The sequence below is a fragment of the Talpa occidentalis genome, unplaced genomic scaffold (genome assembly GCF_014898055.3).
Source record: "Talpa occidentalis isolate TD23 unplaced genomic scaffold, MPIMG_talOcc4v2.1 talOcc4.2, whole genome shotgun sequence".
In the NCBI taxonomy this organism is placed as follows: Eukaryota; Metazoa; Chordata; class Mammalia; order Eulipotyphla; family Talpidae; genus Talpa; species Talpa occidentalis.
The window spans coordinates 18,988,850-19,013,543 of NW_023602073.1; the positions used below are offsets into that span (position 1 = coordinate 18,988,850).

Consider the following 24,694-nt stretch of genomic DNA (forward strand, 5'->3'; position numbering starts at 1 on the left):
TAAGTAAAATTTTGTCATCAGTTTCCACATACAGAGAATTTATGCTTCGATCTTTTGTTATTTTGTAGATTCATTGTTCTAATGTCTTTCTACTTAGATGCCCACTAGTAGATGGATGTGGGTTCAGCTCCTGCCATTTGGCATTCCTAATGCCAATGACATTCCTTCTTTGTGTGAATCAGTTAAAATTGATTAAATCTCACTCCCCATCCCCACCCCCTAAAAAACAAACAATATAGACATTACCTAGAAAGGAATCAGACTCAATTTAAGATGTCTTCTTTCCTGTAGAACCTCGGAAATCAGGCAATTTAATAACATGGAATTTGAAATCTGATAATTGTGGGTTCCTCTCCTTTCCTTGCTTAGTCACACTGCCTGAGAATGTTTCTTATCCTCTGATCTTCAGGTTCTTCCTTTGTAAAATGAAGAAAACAATGCTTTCCTGTGCTGTCTGGATGTGAGGCCTTAACCTGCACTGCGTAGTCTAGACCCTGCCCCTTGGAAAGAGAGCAGTGTGGGTGGAGGGAACTATAGCAATTCAGTGCTCAGAGATTTCAGAAATCATCAGTAATTCCTAATGTAACAGGAAAAATGAAAATGACTCTCCAATTGAAAACTCACTTTCCCTGTTCCTCCCTTATTGCCCCAAACATCAAAACCCAACACTAGGACTCCTGGTAACCTTTCAATGGGAAGCATGAATGTGACTTTAGTGTAAATTGCCTGGCAGAATGCCACTCATGTTCCTGAAAGAGAGGCGGGACCCCTGACTCTACATTTCCTAGAGGTATTAAGATGTCAGCTCCAGCCTCCCTGGTGGCGCAAGGGGTTAAGCACTGCACTACGAAGCTAACCGCAGCCTCTGCAGCATGAGTTCGATCCCCAGCCAGGGAGAAACCCACATGGCGAGGCAGACCTCTCCTGCCTCGCCTCACACTGCTCCCCTCAGCAGTGTATTTCAGTCAATCCACCTGTTCTGCTCCCCACTCTGTCTCTGGTATATCCTCTCACCCCCCACACACTTCTGGCCTGTACCCCAGTTCTTGTATGCATAAATAAATAAATCCTAGAAAAAAAAAGATGTCATCTCCACCAGCTGAAGAAGTCTTAATAGGACACTATTTTATCAATATCAGAATATAAATTTTTCATAATTCATGGTCATCAACATGTTAGCGAGGTGAGTTTGAGTTTTGCTCTACTTATTCTAGGGCTGTTAGTTCCCTAAAAAATGTTCCCTTGCTTTCATCTGACCAAAAAATTGGAGACATTAATATGGATATGAAATGTTCAAATGTATGAGAAAAGTCAGTTACTGGATATTTGTACAGGTTCCACCAATTTCAAAAAGTACTATATATACTTAAATACATGTTATCATGCTATATATTAATATGTAAATGAAATGTTACCTTGAAAAATAAAGAAGAAAATGTAACCCTTGGGAGATGGGGATGGAGGAGAGTAAGCAGACTTTAATTTTACCTGTTTTGTGTTCTAATTTTTCCTAAGCATTATTCTTGCAATAATATATCTTTAAAACCTCCCTTTCACCAATTTACTCTTCATATTTTAGTCTCAAGCTAGCATTGCTTTTTTAAAAACCTTGGTCTCCATTCTTTATAAGAAATTTAATGTTTTGAAGTCTTCAGATTTTCTCAAAATGAAATCTGAATCAGCAAGAAGCTTTTCTAAAGGATGGAGGGTGGGAGATCTTATTCATCTTCTCAGCAGAGAAGAGATGCCAAGGAATCAGACAATGTAGGATAAACAGCACCAGGAGAGAGAGATTTCATATATTTTCCAATTTCCTTGAATCGCACCAGTGCTGGACACATCCCCTCAGGGCCATGGGGATGAGGTGGCTGAACCCCAGGAATGCCAGGGACAGCTGAGCTGATTGCTGCTGTGCTGACAGCTACTAAAGGTGCTTCTTCTACTCTCAAGGGTTCCTGTGTGCATAAGGCCTAAGGCCTCCCTACCTGGAACAGTGAAGTATCAAACAACCCTGATGTCCCGTTCAGGAGGTGTCTCACCACCCGGTACAGAGCCCGTGCGCCCTTCTCTAACGCGGGCAGTGGCATTCCTGAAAGCCCCTGCCTGCTCTGATGCTTCTAGAACTCCTCCAAAGATGGCCTCTCTAAGCAGCCCTCTCTGCAGATGCTGAAGATTGTAGGAGGGGTGCTTTATTTTTAAATCAGTGGACCCCCTCTGAGCTTCAGTAGTTACACAGTCATGAACTGCTCTAACCAATCTCCTCCCATGTTCTGTAGTCAGTGAGGACACAGGAGGGGGAAATTATCACTCCAGCAGGAAACACACAAGCAGAATAAGGAAAAAAAGTGAAGAGTCAGAAAAAAGCAAGGAGGGGTGGAAATGTGGGAAATATCAGAGCACCAAGTCCTGCTTTACTCATTTCTTTCCTTCTCACATCCACCCAGCTTCCAAATACCTGGAGCCTGCTGCTTACCCACTCTTGGAGGCTTATCTTCCAATAATACAGTTGCGGTGTCTTTGTATTTCAGAAATTTTAAATAATTCCAATTCTGATAGAAGAGTTAATGACTAGAGCAAACAAAAACCTAGGCAGCCCTCATCTCTAACTCTAGAATTCAGTCTGATTAGCTGCTAATTCCTGCCAACCTCTGCACAAATTGCTTGCAATTGTGGCTGATACCTTCAAGGTCACAGAGTAGATTCCCCTGTTTTTGAGTAAAACTACATGGGTAGAATTTCAAGATAATATTATTCTCACATTGAGTAGCAAGTGTTCCACTGGGCAGCAAAACAAAACAATTGATTAATGTGAGATAACAAGGGGGAAAGAAAGGGAGAATAATGGGTTTGAACTGAAGTTAACAGAAATGGAAGGAGAGAATTTTATCAACTTGCTGATTGGGTATTACATTTTATCTGTGAGCATCTTAGGCTATTTTAAGCCATAGAGTCGAGTCCTTGTCTAAATGAATCCATATCATCACCTCCTTTTAAGCCTGTACATTGGTTAACTTTGTATCTGTCATCTCTCCATTGAATTCTCCATGTCTACTCTTGGATATTCAAAAGATAAGGTACAACAGAGGCTGGGAAGCATCTTTTTAAGTTGCACTATGGAAAGAACATAAAGGCAAGAGAGTAACTAATGTTTTAGTCCCAAATTTGCTAGTAAGCCATTGTATAATTGGGCAAATTAATGAATAGCTTTGGATGTCAGGTTTTCTTTTCTGTAGCATTACAGGGTTGCTATGTTCTATTCAGCATAAAAACTGTTTTCTTGGGGCCTCCCCGGTGGCGCAGCAGTTGAGTGCTGGATTTTGAGGCTGCCCGCAGCCTCTGCAGCGCTGGTTCGATCCCCGGCCGCAGGGCGAGGGTCTCACATGGCATGCAGACCTCTCCTGCCACCCGCTGCTCCCCTCAGCAGTGTACTTGTCAGTCTGCCTGTTCTGCTCTCCGCTCTGACTCTGGTGAATTCTCTCACCTTCCCACGCTTCTGACTGTGCACAGTGCTTGTATGGATAAATAAATAAATCTTTAAAAAAAAACCAAACTGTTTTCTCTTTATACTTTCTCAAATACCATCTTCTTGTTGGAGTATAAGAATGAATAACAGTTAATTTTCACACAGTTAATACATTGTAGGTTGGCTTAGCAATACAAGAAAGTTTGTCATCATTTTTTTTCCAGTTGATGAAAGATTAATTTTGCAGAAAGAAACTGATTTAAAATTTTTTTGCCCTCCATCAGAACTGAGACAGAAGCTGAATTTATATGCTCAGACAAGTTACTGTCCCAAGGCCCTAGAGTAAGTAGCAGACTGCTCTAAAGTTCTTATTTCCCACAAAGGTTATATTTTACCTAAAATTTATTTGCATATAGTATGTAAGTATATATAAGTAACATTTTATAACAATGCATAATTATACACATTAAATATATGAAATTATATATATGAATACTGAATATAAAGGTTCATGAAACAGAAGCTAAATGAATCAGATTTTTCCTAAACAGTCCATGAAATGACTGCCGAGAATCCTCAAATTTTAGTGCAATTTTACTTACTGATTTTGTGAAATGTGTTCTACTTACCTCCATCTTAAGTATTGGAGATCAGTTTCATGCCCAGAAAGGCTTGAATTCAAGGACTAATTTAAAACATAAACAATGCGGTCTTCATATGTTATGAAGTTGTGCAACTGATTTGATGAAATTTATTAAACTTCTTTCATTTACATATGTAAATATGTAGCAATCATGCTGTCTCCCTCCAGTCAAAGTGAACAGGAAGGGTCAAGTATTACTGATGAGCAGACTATGGCATGCAGAAATCACACTCCTTGGAATTAGGACATCAACTGCTACTTTTGGAGAATTTTTTTCCACCCAATATTGCAAAATGGGTAAAAACAAGGTATGCTTGGTCAATATTGGTTGGTTGTTTTGGTCGCTGAAGAAATCTCAAACACTGAATTGCAAACTCATCCTGCATTGTTTATAGGAACTAACACACCCAAGGGGAAGAGAGGGAGGAGATCTATAGGAAGTGATACTCCTCTTTCATCATTGCTGGACTCCCCCAACTCTCTCTCTAGGGACTGAATCCTCAAGTTTTTCTGAGAGTGACAATGGAGATTAAGAATAGGAATATGGGGCCTCCCCGGTGGCTGGTGCAGCGGTTGATCGCTGGGTTGCGAAGCTACCAGCAGCTTCCGCAGCGCCTGTTCGATCCCCAGCTGCTCCCCGGCCACCGGAGGAGGGTCCCACATGGTGCTCAGACCTCTCCTGCCGCCCGCTGCTCCCCTCAGCAGTGTACCTCGGTCCTTCTGCCTGCTCTGCTCCCCGTTCTGACTCTGGTGAATTCTCTCACCCTCCCGCGCTTCTGACTGTACCCAGTGCTTGTATAAATAAATAAATCTTAAAAAAAAAAAAAAAAAGAATAGGAACTAAAATATGTTCTAAAGTTTGATATTTGTGCTACTGAATTGGAATTTGTTTTCTTTTGTAAACTACTAATTGAGCTGGTAGAAATATAATTATATAGTAGCAATATAATTATATATAAGTAACATTTTATAGCAATAAATAAAAAAGTAATAAAAAAGTAACATTGTATACAATGCATTATATGAAATTATACATACTACATGAATACTAAATATATAGAAAGGTAAATGAATCAGATTTTTCCTAGCAGAGAGTTTCATCTTTGCTGAAATTACTGAATTACTTCCATCAGGAAAGAATTTATATCCCTTGTGTAAATTCGCTGAAGTTTTCATCTGAAGTCATGTTACCAAGCCTTTGATCTGTATGCCAGAAAACAGACCTCTGTTTAAATGATCTTAAGAAAATTGTTTTTTAATGGGTTATGATATATTTTACATAAAAATTTTTAAATACTAATAAAGAGCCAATATACCTACCTTTTCTCTCACAGACTTTTAAATTTCTAGGCTTAGTTACTAAGTTATTTTTCAATTCAAGATTAGATTGTCTAATAAGACTTAAATATTTTTTACATTAGTGTATTTAATCCAGAGAGAATAATTTTTATACTGTTATGTGTTATGCAAGTTCATTTCAATTTGTTATCCAAATGAATAGATTTGGAAAAGTTAAAATTGTGAAAAAAATTAGAATCAATCAATGACAAATATATTCACAGAACAGGAAATATGCTTCCATCTAAAATAATGAGTTTTGGTTCTAATAAATGACTTAGAGATATTTCCCGGAGGCATTGCTGAATAAGAAAAAAAAAAAAAAGATGCATGTAACATCATCCTAATTTTATAATTTAGAACTTCCTAAATATTTTATTATGTATTGTGTGTCTGTGTGATATTGCGTGAGAATATATATTTTGTTCTTTGTCTAGAATAATGAGAAAGATTCTTAGGTAGTTGATATGATCTGGAAAGGCAGAGGGCAATATCTAAATGAGGAAAAGCAGGAATGGGAATGAAGAAAAACTGGAAAAGAAACAAATAAGTCATGTAATGGGATGGAGAAGGATAAAACTGAATGCTTACCAGCGCACCTCATATATATACATATATAGATACTATATATGTGCATGTATACATGCTGATTCTTAATGATGCACAGCAAAACTCATGTTATAATGTAGTATTACTTCTTAAAAACAAAATAAAAGACTGTATATTTTTGAAAAATTAATAGAAGTGATTAATTTTGGATAGAAATAAAGGAGTAAAGTTGGGAACAGTCAGGGGAGAAATTACACTAGTTTACGAATTTCTTTTTACAGTATTTTTTTAACGAGTTGTAATTTAAATGAACACAATCACAGTATTTGTAAAAAGTAAACAAGACTAAACAAGATAATGTGAGTAAAGGGAAATTTTACTCTGCAGAATGGACCAATTGTTTATAAATTGAAATTATTTCAGAAGTCCTTACAACTTAAGAATTACCATGTAGTGTCCCTTACCCTGTACACAGAAGTAGGGAAGGCTCTCTTGGATTAACTAATATTATTAACCAGAGAGTGCACTAAGTCCTTTGAAAGAATTATTTTTCTCAATCTTCTTAAGTGCCCTGTGAGATAGTAGCTAATTACCCCTATAGATAAACCTGGGATCATCCTCATGACTAGTCATGAACTCTAACCTCAGTAACTCAGTACCATAAGACTTGAAAATTCATCTGTGTTTTTCAGGAGTTTTTGACATAATTTTTACATTCATATCCCTACTTAATACTCTTGTCAAATATCTGCAGGGGAAAAGTGCCTTATATTTCAGGTAATCAATTCATTTTTGTCACATTAGCTCTATAAGAAAGACAGATTTCTGTTTTTTCCCTTTATTCCCTACTACAGGTCCTTTTACCAGCTAAAAATAAGTTACTCCCATCTTGCTTGCATCCAGAATATGCAAATTCCCCCAGGGAAAAAGCAACTTCAGTTACTTCTTTAGTTTATTCCATGCACTATTAACTGCATATTAACCTTTTTTTTTGGTCTGTGTTGCTTCAGTAACTCTCTGATACTCTACACAAATGACTGTGTATTTAATATTGCTCTCCTAGTTCTTGAGGACTCCTGAACATTATTCTATCTTGCCTGGAAGCAGACTTCTTGAGCTAAGCTTATAATTAACAGTACAGGTTTTGCTGGTATGGACAGTCTCATGGGCAATGTCAGGGTAGTATTTACCATGGAACTGATCAAACAATCTCCATAGTTGATCCTCTGCATGGGCCCCTTCCAAATCTCTGGGAAGGATCTTAGCAATGTGTTCACATAAACATGTCTTGTATAATTGCAAAGAAATTTTTACCCAAAATTAGTTAAAGCCACTCTCTTTTCCACTCTTCCTTCTGTCGTAATTCTCATGTTGACTGGTAATGAAGTTGAGAAGTTTTGTCATCTGACTAAGAAAAAGTTGTCTAGTAATATAGTTCTGTTAGCATATGACCAAGGGATATCTAGGGACCCCATACTGTTAAGGGGGGCATGCTCTTAAAGAGGTTCAGCTATCCACTACACAAAGCACACTCTTAGTATGAAAGATCTTTAATAGAATTAGTGTGCATAGAGACAGAATAAGGGATATTTCTAATAATAGCTTCCCAATAAAACTCCAAAGTTATTCATCCCTTCATGGGCAAATACTGAGCCAAACAGAGTTAGCCTGAAGTGAAGCTGCTGAGGCACCAAAATTTGCCACAAGTCTAAGGTACCTGCTGGCAGAGAACCACAAGAAAGGAGCTAACCATGCCCCAGAGACCAGGGACAGTGGAAATACCACATCAAGATAATGGCTTCCATTGTCTCTTCCAAGGACAGCCTCCCCACATCTCTCTCATTCATGTATGTCTCCAAAGTATCTCTTGTAAGTGTCTCTATATGCCTTCCCTCCACATGTCTCCTCCAGGTCTCCTTCCCCAAGTACGAGGGGGCAAGTCTGGCCATAGAAGAAAGAGAGCAGGTCGTTCAGCTCCACCCATAGTTCCTCTCTCAGGAAGTCTGGTTCCTGGAACACTCAGACTTGTAATCCAAGGTGGCTCCATGCAAGTGGGGGCAGGGAAAGTAGTGCCTCCCCTTCACAGAGGTGTAGCTGTAACAAATCCAACCTTTTCATTTTTGTTGCCACTTCTTTGGTGGTGAAGATCTGGAGGGTGAAGCCTCAGGAGACAGTCTTTTTCGGGATTTCAGTATGTTCAAAGGAAGTAACAATCAGTCGTGAGGCATTGTGTATGGAGGGCCAGCGTGGCAAAGTCTCCATTTCTAGAAAATAGTGATGAGTCTTAGCCAAAAGGAAAAAAAAAAAAAAAAAAAAAAAAACCCTGGAGACTTGTCAAACAGGATCAGAAGAAAAAATCTTACAAATGGTTCTACTATTAAAATAGTTTTCTCTCCACCTTCATCCCAATTCTATCCAATAGAATAGCAAAACGATTTTGTAAACTAGATGTAAATTCAATCAATTTGTCCTTCTTTGCACAAACTCAAAGGGAAGAATAACCAAGTAGAATTTTGTTGGCTTCGTTGGAATGCTCCATAAGGTATCTTAGATTGAGCTCTCAACATTTTTGTCTATATAGGCGTCAGGACCAAGGCCACAGTATTATCAGACTCCATTTGAGATTTTTTAAATTTTTTTTCAAGATTTATTTATTTGTTTGTTTGTTTGTTTGTTTATACAAGCACTGGGTACAGTCAGAAGCACTGGAGGGTGAGAGAATTCACCAGAGCCAGAGCGGGGAGCAGAGCAGGCAGAAGGACCGAAGTACACTGCTGAGGGGAGCAGCAGGCGGCAGGAGAGGTCTGCGCCCCATGTGGGGCCCTCGCCCGGGGGCCGGAGATGGAACCAGCTCTGCAGAGGCTGTGGGCAGCACTCAACTGCTGCACAACAGGGGAGGTCCCCAAGATTTTTTCTTGAGGTTCCTAGGGCTTTTCTCTCAGGGGTGTCATGCCGGCCCGTGTGGGCAAGCTTCCTACCTTTGTTGGACATCCCTGGAACCTTACAAGCAAAGTTTCAGGCTCTCTTCTTGTTGACTCTGCTCAATTACAACTTCCAAAAAGACATTCGAATTAAATGTGTTTTAGTGAACCATGTTTCCAATTCTCTATTTTAAGGAGAGACAAATTCCCTACTGAATTATGCAAAGACAGATACCCTGTCATGAGTAATAAGAATTATTACCATTTTTGTATATTATGATGGAATCAAGGAAAGAGAAAATGCAAACATAATCTAGTTCTTCTCATAAAGAAAATGTAACTTATCCTGGCTGCAGACCCTGGTCAGCTAGAAAAATTTTTTCCTTGAGTCAAAACAAAACAAAACAAAACCAGTATCATTTCAAATAAAAAATTATCAAAATTATGTTCATCTCCAATAGTCCATTCTGTCCCAAGTCATAACCAAAATTAAAATCTGAGAACAATAATACAGACAAGGAAATTTGTTCAAAATTATAACTTACAATATTTCAGAACAATCAAAACTGGCAAGCAATATTATATCAGAACATATCAGATACTTGAAAGGTTTTATATAAACTTTAAAACACCAAGCTAATATTTATGCATATGCCAATGTTACACATTTCTCCCAAGTGACAAGGCTTCCAGCCACTTCCAATTTACCAGATAAATACCACACAGGTCAAATTCATCTAATGTCTTTCCCATAAAAAAAGGGAGAAATTTTATGGAGTGTCTCATGAGCTCAACTGAGATTCCATAAAATTTCCTCTGATCAATTAAAGACTGCCATTTTTTTACTGAATTTAGATTTCTGGGAAGTTTTCTTGTAAGTATTAGAGAAAAAATTCAATGAAAGCTTTGGCAAAATGCACCAGCACAATGCTGACAGCCAACTCTTAACCTTTCATTTTGATCCCACAACTTTTATTTTCAAGATAAAAACTCCCATTTTATCTAACATCAAAAGACTTCATGTACCCACCATCAACAGCCCAGATAAAGAGAAAAAATTACATTCAGTACAACTGTATAGGCATACATGTTTCACACCAGCCCATTACATTTTAGATTAGTTCCCATTAACCAAAATTATCCCAGACCATGCTTCCTGTCCTTATACCAGTTCCCACTATATTCCTGAGCTCAGGATTTCTATAGGTGCCATCTCTAGTGATTTTTATTCTTAGAGGCCAAAATAATTAGACACAAGGGGAAAACATACAGACATACAACACAGAAACATAGACTTTCCCTTAATTTTCATTTAAGCCAGGTGGAATATCACATGCAACTGCAATCTTACTTATATTTGCAAGACACAGTGCTTTCTCTGTACTTCCTCAAGACGACAAGCCCTGGCTTTTCTGAGGCTATAGTCTTCTCACCATTGCCTGACAGAAAGGCAGTTTTCCTCACATTTAAGTAGCCAGATGGTTTGTTCAACCTAAACCATACACATAGCTGCAAAAACAGTCTACAAATAGACAAACGGGGAAAAAAAATCCAAACACAGGCCCATAAAAAACAGAAGACTCACAAAAATAAAAATTGTCAAAATTCAAAATTCAAAAGAAAAGCCGAAAATCAAAACTGAGTTCTTTCCACTGAGACAAAGTCAAATTCCTAAAGCTGGAGAGTAGGTCAGGAAGCCCCAGAGTTTGTCCTACACACCTTACATTTTGGAAAAAAGGGAGAAAAAAGAGCAGTTAGAGCAATTCCCAAGGGACACTCATGGTCTTATTTATCCTCTCAGGGTTTCCAATGTTCACCTGGCCTGGAATATCCTGCAACAGAAGCTGAAAGAAAAAAAGGGAACATTTAGCTTTTGTCTTTCTCTTAAACAAGTACCTCAAGTCTTTGACCGGTTCACAAGACCAGTGGTTCCCGGGTTATCTCCTTCTTCGCTCTGAGTGATGCACCCCGGGTTTTATGCCTGCAAGTTTTAAAGATGTGTGAGAGATTAGGAAAACATCATGAGGACAAGACCTTTCTCTGACAGTTGAGCTTGGATATCTCCACTCTGCCAGGTCTTGAGTTAGACCTGATCACCAGATCTTAAAGGATGCAATGTTTCATCTGAAGATCCTAGAGAGTAAAAAGTTATGAGTCATAGCTAAAATCTGAATATGTTTGATATACTATTTGATCCTACACTCTTGACCAATGTCTGCTGTAGTATTCAAAACTGAAGCTCAGAAGGGCCTTCTGAAGTCAATTTCTTAATCTCAAGTCTCAAGTATGTATATCCCAGATCTTGCATATTGGATATACAAGATTGCATAAATTTCTGGGGAGACACCTTATGGCCATATTCTGCTAAGTGATTCAAAATCTATATGGCATTTTCCAGACAAAATTCATAGTCAGGACTGGTGATTAGTAAATTGCCCACATCTTATAGGAGGATGCTCTGTTTTACCTGGATTTTTCTGAGAACCCCTAGCCACTAACTCTCTAAAAGTCATCAGGGAATTCTTAAACTCTGGTGGAAGCACAGTCCAGCAATATTGCAGACTCAGGGTCCTGCCATTCAAAGGTAAAGAGCAACTGACCCTAGGCATCTACTGGGGTGCAAAATAAGGCATTCTCCAAGACCACTACTGAAAGACAGCCCAAATTTTGAGGCACAGCAGTTAATAGGATGTAAGAATTTAGCACAGTTGGATGTATGTCCTGGACAATTTCATTAATAGCTGTCAAATCCTGAACAAAATGATGTGCATCTGTGTGTGGGTCCTTTACTGGGAAAATTGGAGTGTTGTGGGGCTGAATGAGGTGAGACTGAAAAATCTTTGCAGCACTGGCTCAATTTCCCACAAAGCCTTCCTTTCAAAGAATACTATTTTTTCCAAGGAGCTCTGTTTCCTTCTACCACTTCTGTTCTTATAGGATCTGCATTTTTCTGACTCTAGTGTGTACACAGGCCAAACAGTGAAGCAGACTTACAACTGAAGCAGACTCCCAGTCAGAGCAGACTCTCAGTCAGAGTAGAAGGCTCAACTGTTCTTGAACCAAAAACAAAGTTGTAAAGAATGGATATACATATACTCAAGAAGTGCCCCAGAAACCAAAACCCCACAGGACTTCCCATACTCTCAGTTTGGTCAAGTCAACCACTCTAACACTCATAAGAAGTAAGTAGATGGAAGGAAACTATAGAAGAAATTCAAGTCAATGGTTTACAATGGAGCTACTCTGAATTACAGAGAAATCTTGCTGTATGTCCCACAATTGCAACTCACAATGAGAAACACAACCAAGGGTGTACCTGTCACAGGGCACCCCAGGGGAAATGGGGTGACCTGGGTTTAAGTCCTCACCCCTGCCATAAGACCAAAGAGAAATTTAAGCAAAAACGTCTATCTGCAAAGGCAGCTAGAGGACAGCGTGCATGGGCGCACAGGAATAGTTAATTGGCTAACAAGTGGTACATCAGTACAAGGTTGGCCACTGAATCAAGAGGCCTGCCTGCCTTCTGTGTTACATAGTCCACTCAGTTCCCCACTCCCTGCTCCAATTCCCAGTAGCATCCTTGCTTAGGAACTCTAGTTCATAGCACACTGATCGGCTGCATGAAAGTGGATGTGGGGAAATGGTGCCTCTTCTTCATAGAAGTTCATCTTTAACAGTTCTATATGTAGGTTCTTGTTAGCTTGTGCAGAAATGGCTTTTAGGAATGCTCTGACTTCTGACTCTGCTGACTCATCAGCATCATGGTCAAAGATACAGGGCCAGAGTGTGAAGATGTCTGATGGGGCCAAGTGTGAACTATGTGGGCAGGGACAGCTATTAGATTTAATAGATGAAGGAGAATCTTTTTAGAGACATAAAAAAGAACCCAGAAGACAAGTCAATACATTTTTTTTTTCTGAAACCTTGGCAAAGCTCAACTTTGGAAATTGGGAAAGATGTCTTGTAATGTTAAAATAAAACATCAGAAAGACCCTTGAGAACCCTCTATTGTCATTTCTAAATTTATTTAAAAAAAACCTAGGAAAAACTGTTAGATTAAGTAAACAAACAAAAACCCAATACGTATGAATGCAGAAGTCATTCAGATTGCATTTTCTTCCACATTTAAAAGAAACAGTAATTCATTTATGCAGTGTAGCTAAAATATGAATAGTATCTTGGATTTCTTTTATATTCCATTTGACAAAGATACATGAATCAAAAGCATATTTGAAAAAGAATGTTTGCAAATGATTTGTGTCCTTAGTATTTGAAGAAAAACACTAGCATCAATGAAGACATCAGTGAAATAGCAATAGTAACTATAACTAGGGCATTGGTGAGAAAATGATTGACTAGTGTTCAGTTGTACTATTAACTTTCACAAGATAATCTGAAATACTCACCAAATTATATGAAAATAAAACTGAAAATAAGGTTTCCCAAATTTGAAACAATAGTAAAAACTTTTAAGATGTTCTTTGTTTTGTTTTTTAATAAAAATGTGGTTTTTTTTCCTTTTTATCTGAAACTTCTCTGGGATTATGACTAAACTGTTTTGCTGTCCAAAGGGTTTGGGTACCACCCCAATACTAACCCCGCAGCACTCTCGAGGCATGTGTTAGCCATGCGCCCCCTCTGCTGGAAGCCCTTGTGGCAACTTCAGGAGCTCAGTTCTTATAAAATGTTTAACTACTTTCAGTTTTGCATTATGAACTTGAGGAGTATGCAGTTTTTGTAATCCAAGCATCCTCATTAGTGCATAAACAACGGGCACCCAGGAACCTCAAACTTAAGGGGTCCATGCTCTGAAAGGGATCCTGCCATCTGTGTAAGGCCAAAGCAAACACCCCAAATTACCCAGCCCCTCATGGGCAAAGGCCCAATCAACAGGGTTGTCCAAAGCAAGGCGAAAAAGCTAGTCACAAGTCTAAGCCACCTTCTGGTGGGGGAACCCCAAGAAGGTGTTTAGGCAGATCTTAGAGAACTGGAACAGGAGGAGATACAACATCAAGAACACGCTGTCACCATCAGTTTCCCCTTGTGCCTCTCACCACTGTGTCTCTTCCAAGTCTCCTACGGTCTCTCCTCTATGTGTCCTGCTGCAGGGGGCCTTGTTGTCCCAGCCAGATAGGATACTGACAAGCAGCTAAGAGAAAGGGCCTCACACCGTGGGGCTGAAGATCTGGCATCCCGTTGCTTTTTGTTCTTGGTCATAGAGAGAGAAAAATTTATTAGAGAGCATATTGGGCAGTGGATTATACATGTCAGCAGACTGTGGGTGGATGGTGTGGAAAATTATCTGTTTAGAAATTAGTTATTAAACAATTTGGCCCACTTGACAATGGGAGACAATTTATTACACATGCCTGACAAGCAATCCAGCACAATAATTCTAGTAGGTCCTTCTTTTGCCTTCTCTTCAAGTTTCTTGGGAAAGTTTTTAAATGAAGCTATTTGAGTTAAGGAGTTTCTAGGCAGAAAAAGTTCTGATAGCTGAGCAGCAGCCAGTATCTGGCTGAAGGCCATGCGAATAAGAAAAGTCTTTTCTTGCTTACGCTTTAGCTGATAGGGATGTACTGGCGGCTATCTACTGTCTTAGGTTATTGTTTAGCTGAAACAATGAGTTTTAGTGTAAGGCTTAGTTTTTTTATTAACCTTGAAGGTTGCCTTCTTACTGAGAGCACGTAGTGGCCAAAAGTCTATGGGAAAAGGGATACACTGATTGTTTCTGCTTTGTTTCTATGTATATGATGATGTCATCTCTCGGCTTGCTAAAAAAGTATAAAGAACCTGCTGAGCCCCTCAGTAGAAGATACTAGCATTTCACCAAGTGTCAGTGTCTCCTCATTCTACCTCATCCCCTTCCCCTCAGCCCTTTACGCCACACCTAGGTCTTTTCCATTCAAGGACTTCTGACCCGACATTTTGCCGAAAGCTGGTCTGCAGCAGTGTCCCCTTCCAGTCCCCCAGAGTTGCAAGGGTGCAAGTCAAAGCCAGAGAAGCAAGATCCTGGGCCTACCTGCTTCCTGTATTATATAGACTGGTTAGCTCCTCCCCTAGCTGCCAATAGCTCCATCAACAAGGAAGTCTGGTTGTAATTTTAATCCACTTGTACTTTTAATCCAAGGTGGCTGCATGTAGGTGGGGGCAGGGACAACGGTGGCAGTGGATTGCACTGCGATCCTCCTCCCTGTTTTATGGAGGTGCATTCTGTATCATCCTTAGTATGCCTTTTTCCCAATTTTTTTGTTTTAATAACAATAGGGAGATTGTGGTGGTGCCATGGATCCTGCTGTATTTTATCACTTGCAGGTGAAGAATGAAACACTTGTGGGATTCGTAACCTGGTAAATTGTGACAAATCCAATCTGCACAAATGAGAAACTCTGTTCCTACTGTGACAGTCTGTAATCTGCTGGCAGTCTCTGAACTACTGAGCACAAAATCCCTGCCATGTGTGGTGACTATTCTTGGTAGAGGTTCGGGGAAGTTGAGCAGAGGAAAGAACTACATGCAACAGTTGGCTCCTGCCCCGACCTGCGATCTGATAGAAGACCTTCTTGGTAATGAGGCATGAAAGTGAGAGGAACTTTTCTAAACCATTTTTTTGAACTTATAACAAGCAAAAGGTGATCAACCATGCTATAGGAGATTTAAAGACCTTTCTTTCTATTCTTTCTGTAGAAAATTCTAACATAAAATTACTTTTATATTTTAAAAAGTGAAAAGTAACTAAGGGTTTTTATCCACAAAGTATGAGGGGGGAGCATAGATGGGTATCAGGTAAATTTTTAAATCTTACATTTTTCAGGGTCAGAGAGGAAAACTTTCCCTCTGCCCTCTAGGTTCTGCAACTGGGGGCCTGTGAGTTAAACTAAGAGAAAACAGATTAACAGGAGAAAAGGCATACAATTTCCATAAATATTTTAGGGCATAGGAGTTCAAAGAACTGAAATTCAAAGAAGCAGTTAAACTCGAAGCTTATATATTATTTTTAAAAAGGCAAAGGGCCTAAGGCTTCCAGGAACAATACGCTAAAAAGTATATGGAGGGAACTTATGGAAGAGAAGGGTTATTTTAGTAAGGTTTGTCTTTATAGACTCATCTTAGTGCTTGCTCTGTCTCCAGGGATAAAAGTTGCTCTTTTTTTCCTAGTGTGGAAATTTATATCCTGCTTTTAGGCAGAAAGGGGAAAGGCAAAGAACTCTCCCTACATCTTAATTCTCGTTAACCTTCAGCTTAAAATAATCCTTAGTCAAAATGGCATATTTCTGATTGACATATTCTGACCACCTTGAAAGACAGGCCTCTTCAAGATGTCCAAAACAGGACTCACAAGACATGTGAGTCACCTGGCACATTATTTCAAGCTCTGTGGACTGAAGAGAGAAGTGTTTACCTCCTTTAACTATCTAGAAAAATGAAAATTGGAATATTACCTAGAATTAGAGTTATCTCCAGAGATGGCATTTCTATCAGAGAAAACTATGTGAAAGGGCAAACATGTAATTATTGAACAAAAGTTTTTGTGAAATAAATCCTCGTATCCCTTGGAGCCCCAATCCCTATTCCATTCCTTTCCTCAGGATATAAACCTTTGTTTTGTCCCATTTGACTCCAGAATTTACAGTCATGTATATTCCCCACACGTGTGTAATTAAATTCATTCTTTCTCTTCTACCCATCTGTCTGATGTTAATTTGCTGCTTGGCTAGCCTCAGAAGTACCCAAAGGAGAAGAGGTTGAAAAAAAAAAAAAATTGGCCCAATGGAGTCCTTCATGTCAAGTCCACCAAGACTCCAACCTAATAACCTAAATGCAGTTTCAGTCTCTCCCCAACTTGGCCATTTAAACCGGCTGCTCTGGAGTGTTTGGGCAGCACTAGCAAGGTCACCTGCAGGACAGCTGCCCCCTCCCCCCAGTGGAAAGAGGCTTTTCTTCAAATTTCTGACTATAAAAATCTTCCATTTTGTGCAATCTTTTGCGGTGCTTTTCTATTTGCTAGATGGGAAACTGCTTAATTCATGATCTGTTTAATAATGCCAATTAGATCTTTAAAATCAACTCAGTTGGAGTTTTGTTATTTAACATGAAATTTCCTCTTGACCTCTAAGCCTTCTGTAGTGATAATGATATTTCCTCTTTGAATTAATGCAATTTGTATGATTTCTCTTATAATTCTAAATAAGTATTACTACATCTAATCCTGATTTATAATTTTGTACTTATTTTTACTAAAGAGAATCGCCAAGATCATATAAGGTTCAGGCTTCCCCAAGCTGGATCTGCTCCTGTGCCACTAGAGATGGCACAAGCAGTTTTCCAACTACAGTGGAGGGAAATGGCTAAAGGATGTTTCAGCTGCTTTGGCAGCAGTTCCCTGGCTCCGGATTCTGGCAAAAGTAGCCTGAGGCCGCAGACACAGATTCCTTGCCTTATCAGTTCTGCCCTGCAGTTCTGGGAGTTGCTTCTGGAAGCCCAGTGGAAAGCACCCTAGTGAGTTTGTGAACTTTCTAGTAACTCTTAATAACTTTCTAATTTACTTCTTAAGTGAGCTAAAAGGAATTCTACTGTCAGCAACTAGAAAGCCTTCTAGATCTAGTCACTGATCTGACCCTCAAAGATATATATGGTGACCTGATTTTGGTTCTCTGACTGGCCCATTGCCTGTAAAGAGGGGAATACATTACAGAATGGGAAATGGGTAGTCTGTGGTCCTTAGGAGGGAAAGTAACATCATAAATTACTTTCTGTGGCATCTGGGATGAAGCCTTGATGCTCTTGCTCATGACACAGGCAGGTCTGAGAAACACAGGGTCTGAAGAATGGGAGAGCTGCTTCTAGTCATGCTGCAGAGCTTAAAGGAAAACACTGTAAACTCAAGGTGGTAAGCTGATGCCTCAAACCATGATCAGAGGATCAGGGTTAAAAAAGGCATGTCCTATGTGAATCTTTTATTTTTTGATATCGTAGGGCTAAATATCAAAATAAGTTACAGAATATGATTCTGTGGATTTCTGGATTACAATATAAATTAAATTCATAGCTCTTGTGATATTGTGCTATAAGAAATATGTATTTGGGCTTAGTCCCTGGTTCGTGGTAGAGAACTTCTAAAGTCCTTGGAATTTCCTGAAGGAGGGGGAATGAAAAAGTGTTTTCTTATTCATGGTAAGTTCCTTTCAATCACACCTGAGTCTATGTTGATGAGATGAGGCTTGGTGAGGCCACAGGTAGCTTCAGAATGAAGGCTGGTTGCCAGAGGAACCAACCATCTTTGCCCTACATTTGAGAATGAAAACCCAACATTTAGAGTGCTTGTCAGAGTAACAGCTCCCCAGTGTCCTCTTCCTAATGTCCAGATCCTGTGAATGTGTTACTTTACATGGTAAAAATGACTGGGCAGATGTGCTTAAGTAAAGATCTTGAGATGGGGAGAGCAACCTGGGTTATTTGGGTAGACCCAATATAGCACAATGGTCCTCAGAAGAGGGAGCCAGGAGAGTCAGAGTTGGAATCAGACAGAGATTGGAAACTATCGTGCTAATAACTTTGATGATGGAGATGGGCCCATAAGCCAGGGACTGTAGGTGGCTTCTAGAAGTTAGAAAAAGTAAGAAAGCAGATTCACCCCTGGAGCTTTCAGAAAGAATGTAACACTGATCACTAATCAGGCTTCAGGCCAATCCCATGGATGATATCTCAGGCCTGAGAAGTTCAAGGCGGGAGCTGCAGTCAAAAACTCAATCTTCCCTGCCACCCCACCCGACCACCCAGACCATACCCCCACATGCTCAGCTTCCCAATACCTTCTTTAGGAAGGAATGACTGATGGAAGAAAATTGGAAGGTAAATCATCTTAAATTCTTGCTTTAACAGGGGCACCTTGGGAAAACTGGACTGCTGCATGCAAAAAAAATAAAGCTAGACTACTACTTCACACCATGCACAAAAACCAACTCAAAATTGATTAAAGAATTAGACATAAAACCTGAAACTATAAAATATATAGGAGAAAATATAGGCAAGACATTACATGACATATATCTCAATAACTTCTTTAAAGACACATCACCTAAAGCTAAGATAGTAAAGGAAAAGATGAACAGTTGGGACTACATCAAATTAAAGAGCTTCTGTACAGCAAAAGAGACATTAACCAAAACAAAGAGACACCCCACTGACTGGGAGAAAATTTTTGCACACAACACTAATGATAAGGGACTGATCACAAAGATCTACAAAAAGCTGACGAGACTCAAAAAAAAAACAAAGTAAACAATCCAGTCAAAAAATGGGCAGAAGAGCTAAAAAGACATTTCTCCAAAAAGGAAATGTAATTGGCCAACAGGCACATGAAAAAATATTCAACATCTCTTGTAAACAGGGAAATGCAAATCAAAATCACAATGAGATACCATCTTACAACAGTGAGAATGGCACATATTAAAAAAACTAGCAACAACAAATGTTGGCAAGGATGTGGAGAAAAAGGAACTCTCCTGCACTGCTGGTGGGAGTGCAAACTGGAACAACCACTATGGAGAGCTGTGTGGAGGTTCCTCAATCTGCTAAAAATGGAGCTTCCATATGATTCAGCAATTCCACTCCTAGGAATCTACCAAAAGGATACAAAAACATTAATTCAAAAGGACACCTGCACCCCTATGTTTTTATTATTATTTTTTTATATTCCCCATACAATTGCACCCCCCTTATTTTGGCCCCAATCTCTTCTTCTCCCCCCCCCCCATAGTGTGTCTCTGGTTTATAGTTGTTTGTTGATTTTGATTTTTTTCTTTCTTATAGTTATTCTTTTTCCTGGTCTCTTATTTAGGTTTTCTAGATTCCTGCTATGAGTTAGACCATCTGGTATTTTTCTTTTTCTTTCTGGCTTATTTCGCTGAGCATGATCCCTTCCAGCTCCATCCATGTTGCTACAAATGACATGAGTTTATCTTTTTTGATTGCTGAGTAATATTCCATTGTGTATATGTACCACATCTTCTTCATCCAGTCATCTATTTTGGGCCATTTGGGTTGTTTCCAAAACTTAGCACTATTGTAAATAGTGCTGCAATAAACATAGGTGTATCCCTATGTTTATTGTCTGGTGAAATTCTTCTGAGTTCATCTGCTTTGTCTATACTTTCCTTTAACAAATAAAATACAGTTATGTTCAAATTTGTGTCTATTAACTTCAAATTATGGGTTATCTAGGGATCTCTTTCTATAGCCTTAAAAAATTACTGATCTTGCTTCTTTTCATATCTAGTGATTTTTCTATTGCATACTTGACATTGCGTGTGAATGGAGTGAATGGGGCACCAGAGGAGTTTCCTCATGATATCCTTTAAGTGTATTGAGTAAGGGACTCCTTTTTGTTCCACCTTATTGTCCCCAATGTCACATCTCCTCACTTACCAACCACGAGAAGCATTTTAATACTTCCATTTTAATAAACACCTCTAAAATTTCCCATCTTCTCTTTTTAGTTTATTAGTAATTCACTCCTTAGTAATCCACCTCTTTAAATTTATTTAAAATAAACTAAAATCGGGCCTCCCCGGTGGCGCAGCGGTTGAGCGCTGGGTTGCGAAGCTGCCCGCGGTCTCTGCGGTGCCAGTTCGATCCCCGGCTGCTCCCTGGCCACGGGAGGAGGGTCCCACATGGCGCGCAGACCTCTCCTGCCGCCCGCTGCTCCCCCTCAGCAGTGTACTTCGGTCCTTCTGCCTGCTCTGCTCCCCGCTCTGGCTCTGGTGGATTCTCTCACCCTCCCGCGCTTCTGACTGTACCCAGTGCTTGTATAAATAAATAAATAAATCTTTAAAAATAAATAAATAAATAAAATAAAATCTAATATAACTACAGTAAAAGCATGATAGAATTTCAAATTAAGAGCTTCTAGAACCCAGATGAAAGAATAGCCAAATATAATGAGGAATATAAAAAAAATAAAGAGGAAAGAGTATTTTCCAGAGAAAATATTTCAACTGAATTTCATTTATTTTAGTATTATTTTTAATAGGATAAACATTCCCACCTGAGAGAATATCATAAGCAAGGAGTCATACATTTAGGATAAATCACAAGTATCAAAGATCTATTTTATGTCAGGGGCAACAGTAGGTATTCAATATTTCTTACCTTATAAAACAAACACTCACCAATCTTCCTCCTCAGTGATAGTAAATGAGGCTTTCTATTTTTAAAGCCTGTATTAATTGTTTCTGAGCTGGAGTTTCAGACATAAGATCTCCAAAGACTATTCTTGCCCTTTATAGCAAATTATTTTCCAGAACTAATTTAATTTTTCTGTTTAGGAAAAATACTGAGTAATAGGATGCATTTGACGTATAAAATAGAATGTCTTTTAGGCAGAGTTGGAAAGGTATGTTGGTTCAGAACCAGCATCAATATAAAGGAATATTAAGGATTTCTAGGCAATCAGAGTCACCTCAGGACTTTAAGTATCAGCATGATAACACCTATATTTTAGAAAGGTCCTTTTATATAGCAAAGTAAAAGATGGCTAGGTAGTGAGACATTAATGATTAAGCAACAGATCCTTATAACAATCAGGCAAAAGTTAATGAGGTATTGAGCTAGGGCAAGAGAGTAGGAAATAAAAAAGAAGGCAGAGGTATGAACAGCATATGTTAAGGATAGACTTAGAAGCCTGTGGAGGGCCTCCCCGGTGGCGCAGCGGTTGAGCGCTGGGTTGCGAAGCTGCCGGCGGCCTCTGCGGCGCTGGTTCGATCCCCGGCTGCTCCCCGGCCACCAGAGGAGGGTCCCACATGGCACGCAGACCTCTCCTGCCGCCCGCTGCTCCCCTCAGCAGTGTACTTCAGTCCTTCTGCCTGCTCTGCTCCCCGCTCTGGCTCTGGTGAATTCTCTCACCCTCCCGTGCTTCTGACTGTACCCAGTGCATGTATAAACAAAACAAACAAATAAATAAATAAAACATGCCTCTATTTAAAAAAAAAAAAAATCTTTTAAAAAAAAAAAGAAGTCTGTGGAATATGAGCATTCAAGCAAAGAGAAGACTAAGAAGACTGCTTTAAGACTTGATGACTGGTCACAAAAAAAGCAGGTTTGAGGGTGCTGTTTTGTGGGGGTTATGATAAATGTAGAATTAAAACATAACACAAAGGATAGAAGGAGGGAAATGGAAGTATACTATGTAAAGATTTTATATTATATGGTGAAATCTATAATTTAAAAATAGACTGATAGAGATGTATGCTATAAATCTTAGAAAACCCAATAAAATATAACAAATAGTAGAGATGAACTGGAAGAAGAAATACTCAAATCAAAAGAAAATAGAAAAAAAGGAACAAAGTTCAGATAATAAAAGTTGTTGGTTAAAATCCAATAATATCTATAATAACATAAAATAGAAATTATCTTAGAAAAATAATTAAGAGACAGACTGTCAAACTGCATATAAAGTCACAAATAAATTGAGACTGGAAAAAGACACATCATATAAGTACTAATCATTCTAAAGGCGAAAGATCAGGTACAGATTTCAGAATGATGAATATTACCAAGGACCAAAGAAAGCATTTCTTTAATGATAACAGAATCAATTAATCAAGAAAACATGACTAGCCTGTTTATTCCCAGTAACGAGTTTGAAAACACAGGAAGCAACATGTGACAATAATGAAAGGACAAGCACACAAATTACAGTGATAGTTCAGGATTTTAAAACTCCTCTTTCAATAGTTGATGAAAGACAGAAACTCTGAGGCCTCCCCTGGTGGTGCAGGCAGTTGAGCGCAGAGCTATGAAGCTATCAGCAGCCTCTGCAGTGCCGGTTCAATCCCGGCTGGTCAGCGAGGGTCCCACATGGCGTGGCAGACCTCTCCTGTCTCGCCCGCTGCTCCCCTCAGCAGTGTATTTCATCAGTCTGCTTGTTCTGTTTCACACTCTGTCTCTGGTGAATGCTCTCATCCTCCCGCGCATCTGGCTGTACCCCAGTTCTTGTATAAATAAATCTTAAAAAAAAAAAAAAAGACAAACTCTGGACTAGAAAAGAACAACACTGACTGCCAATTGGACCACTTACGTTTAAGAAGACTTCACCACCAGCATCAGAATGCATATTCTTTACAAATGTTCACTTGATATTAAACAAAAGAAATACATGTCAGACCACAAAACAATACCCCAAAAATCTAAAGTTATATAGTATTTAAAAAAAAACAGTTTGAGAAATAAGACGGACACTGGACATAAAATTTTGTTAATATATGAGATAAAGGCTTCTTAAGTAACCTGTTGTTCATTTCCAGAAAAGCAACGATGATAATATATTAGGTTAATGGCAATAAATCAAATAACAAATTAATTGAAATAAAAGACAATTCATTTAAACATAATTGCATTTCATGGGAAAGATGACAGTGTGATGCCATATCACAGTATCTTAAGTCATAGACTAATATGTTTGGTAGTAGCTCTTGCAATTACTTATAATCCTTGGATTTTACCATTATTATTTTTTGACAGAAAGTAGCTTTCTGTAATAATACTATTACCATAGGTTATAAGTTTAAATGTATTTGTAATGGGCTGGGATGGAGGTGGGTCAGGTGTGAAAAAAGAGGTAGAAGTGAGAGGAGGGAAAAAGTAAATGATTGCATCTAAGTTTTCTTTTTTGTCTAACTACCTGCTACTAACACTCATTGAGTTACCTACTCCTTGAGGACCTCACTGCCTTCTTATCTCAGAGGGACTCATTATGCAGATGAGCAATTCTTGAGAGCACCAAATTCTCCAGGTATTTCTCGCCCTAGTTTACACAAGAAAATACTAGGCTGAGAAGAAACCCTCCGGGGAATGGTTCCTCTGACTGTGTCCAGAAGCTTGCTGGGATACAGATTGATAGATTAGTTTTGACTACTCATCTATGTCTTTCAATATTTCTGTTGATAGAAAAAAAAACATTGCATGCCATTGTTAATAAATTGATGGAGATGATAATATCAGTGTTTCCAGCTATTCTAGATAGTCCATCTTTACCACTTTCATTAGTGGTTTTAAGATTATACTATATGACTTCAGTAATGTTTACATAAAACACCAAATTGGACATGTGTAGATCAGATATGTTCTGTTTCTACTTGAAAAAAGTATCTGGAAATGGTTCTCTAATGAGAGTTGTCACAGGTCATTAATAATAGTGATTATTAAAAATCTGAATAGCGTCTTGAATGCACAAAGCACATATAGTTGTGGTATCTCATTAGTGTCAATTAAAATCTCTTGTTGTAATGGAATATTACTCAGCAATCAAAAAAGATAAACACATGCAGTTTGCAGCAACATGGATGGAGCTAGAAGGGATCATGCTCAGCGAAATAAGTCAGAAAGAAAAAGAAAATACAGGATGGTCTCACTCATAGCAGGAATTTAGAAAACCTAAATAAGAGACCAGGAAAAAGACTAATCAATACAAAGTAAAAATCAAAATCAACAAGCAACTATAAACCAGAGACACACTGTGGGCGGGGGGGTCCGGGGAGAGTGGCGGGGAAAGGAAGGACTAGAGTCAAAATAAGGGGGGAGGTGCAATTATATGGGGAATATAACCAAAATGAAAATGTATACATTGTGCAAAGATGAAAAAAGATGTAAGAATTATATAAAATAAAATATTTAAATAAAAAAAAACAGACATGATTAAATTACCAAATAATGACAGTGTTTATTATCTATTATTTATCTATCTACCTATCTATCTATCATCTCTCTATAAAAAATATT

The 24,694-nt window shown here is 38.7% G+C and overlaps 1 protein-coding gene across 31 annotated transcripts in view; it reads right to left on the bottom strand.

The window, feature by feature from the left end:
* Nucleotides 1-24,694, bottom strand: part of LOC119251815 (olfactory receptor 2B2) — a 161,321-nt gene that overhangs the window by 2,758 nt on the left and 133,869 nt on the right. For 25 of the 31 annotated variants that reach the window (XM_037519105.2, XM_054698051.1, XM_054698041.1 and 22 more), the window contains one exon: nucleotides 247-416. The exons of 1 other annotated variant lie outside the window; for it this stretch is intronic. The gene's annotated coding sequence lies outside the window, so the exon portion shown is untranslated. Of the gene's footprint in view, nucleotides 1-246; nucleotides 417-10,810; nucleotides 10,896-13,968; nucleotides 14,123-22,994; nucleotides 23,049-24,694 lie in introns of all 31 variants that reach the window. 5 more of the 31 variants (XM_054698031.1, XM_054698057.1, XM_054698033.1 and 2 more) reach the window with 4 other exon arrangements.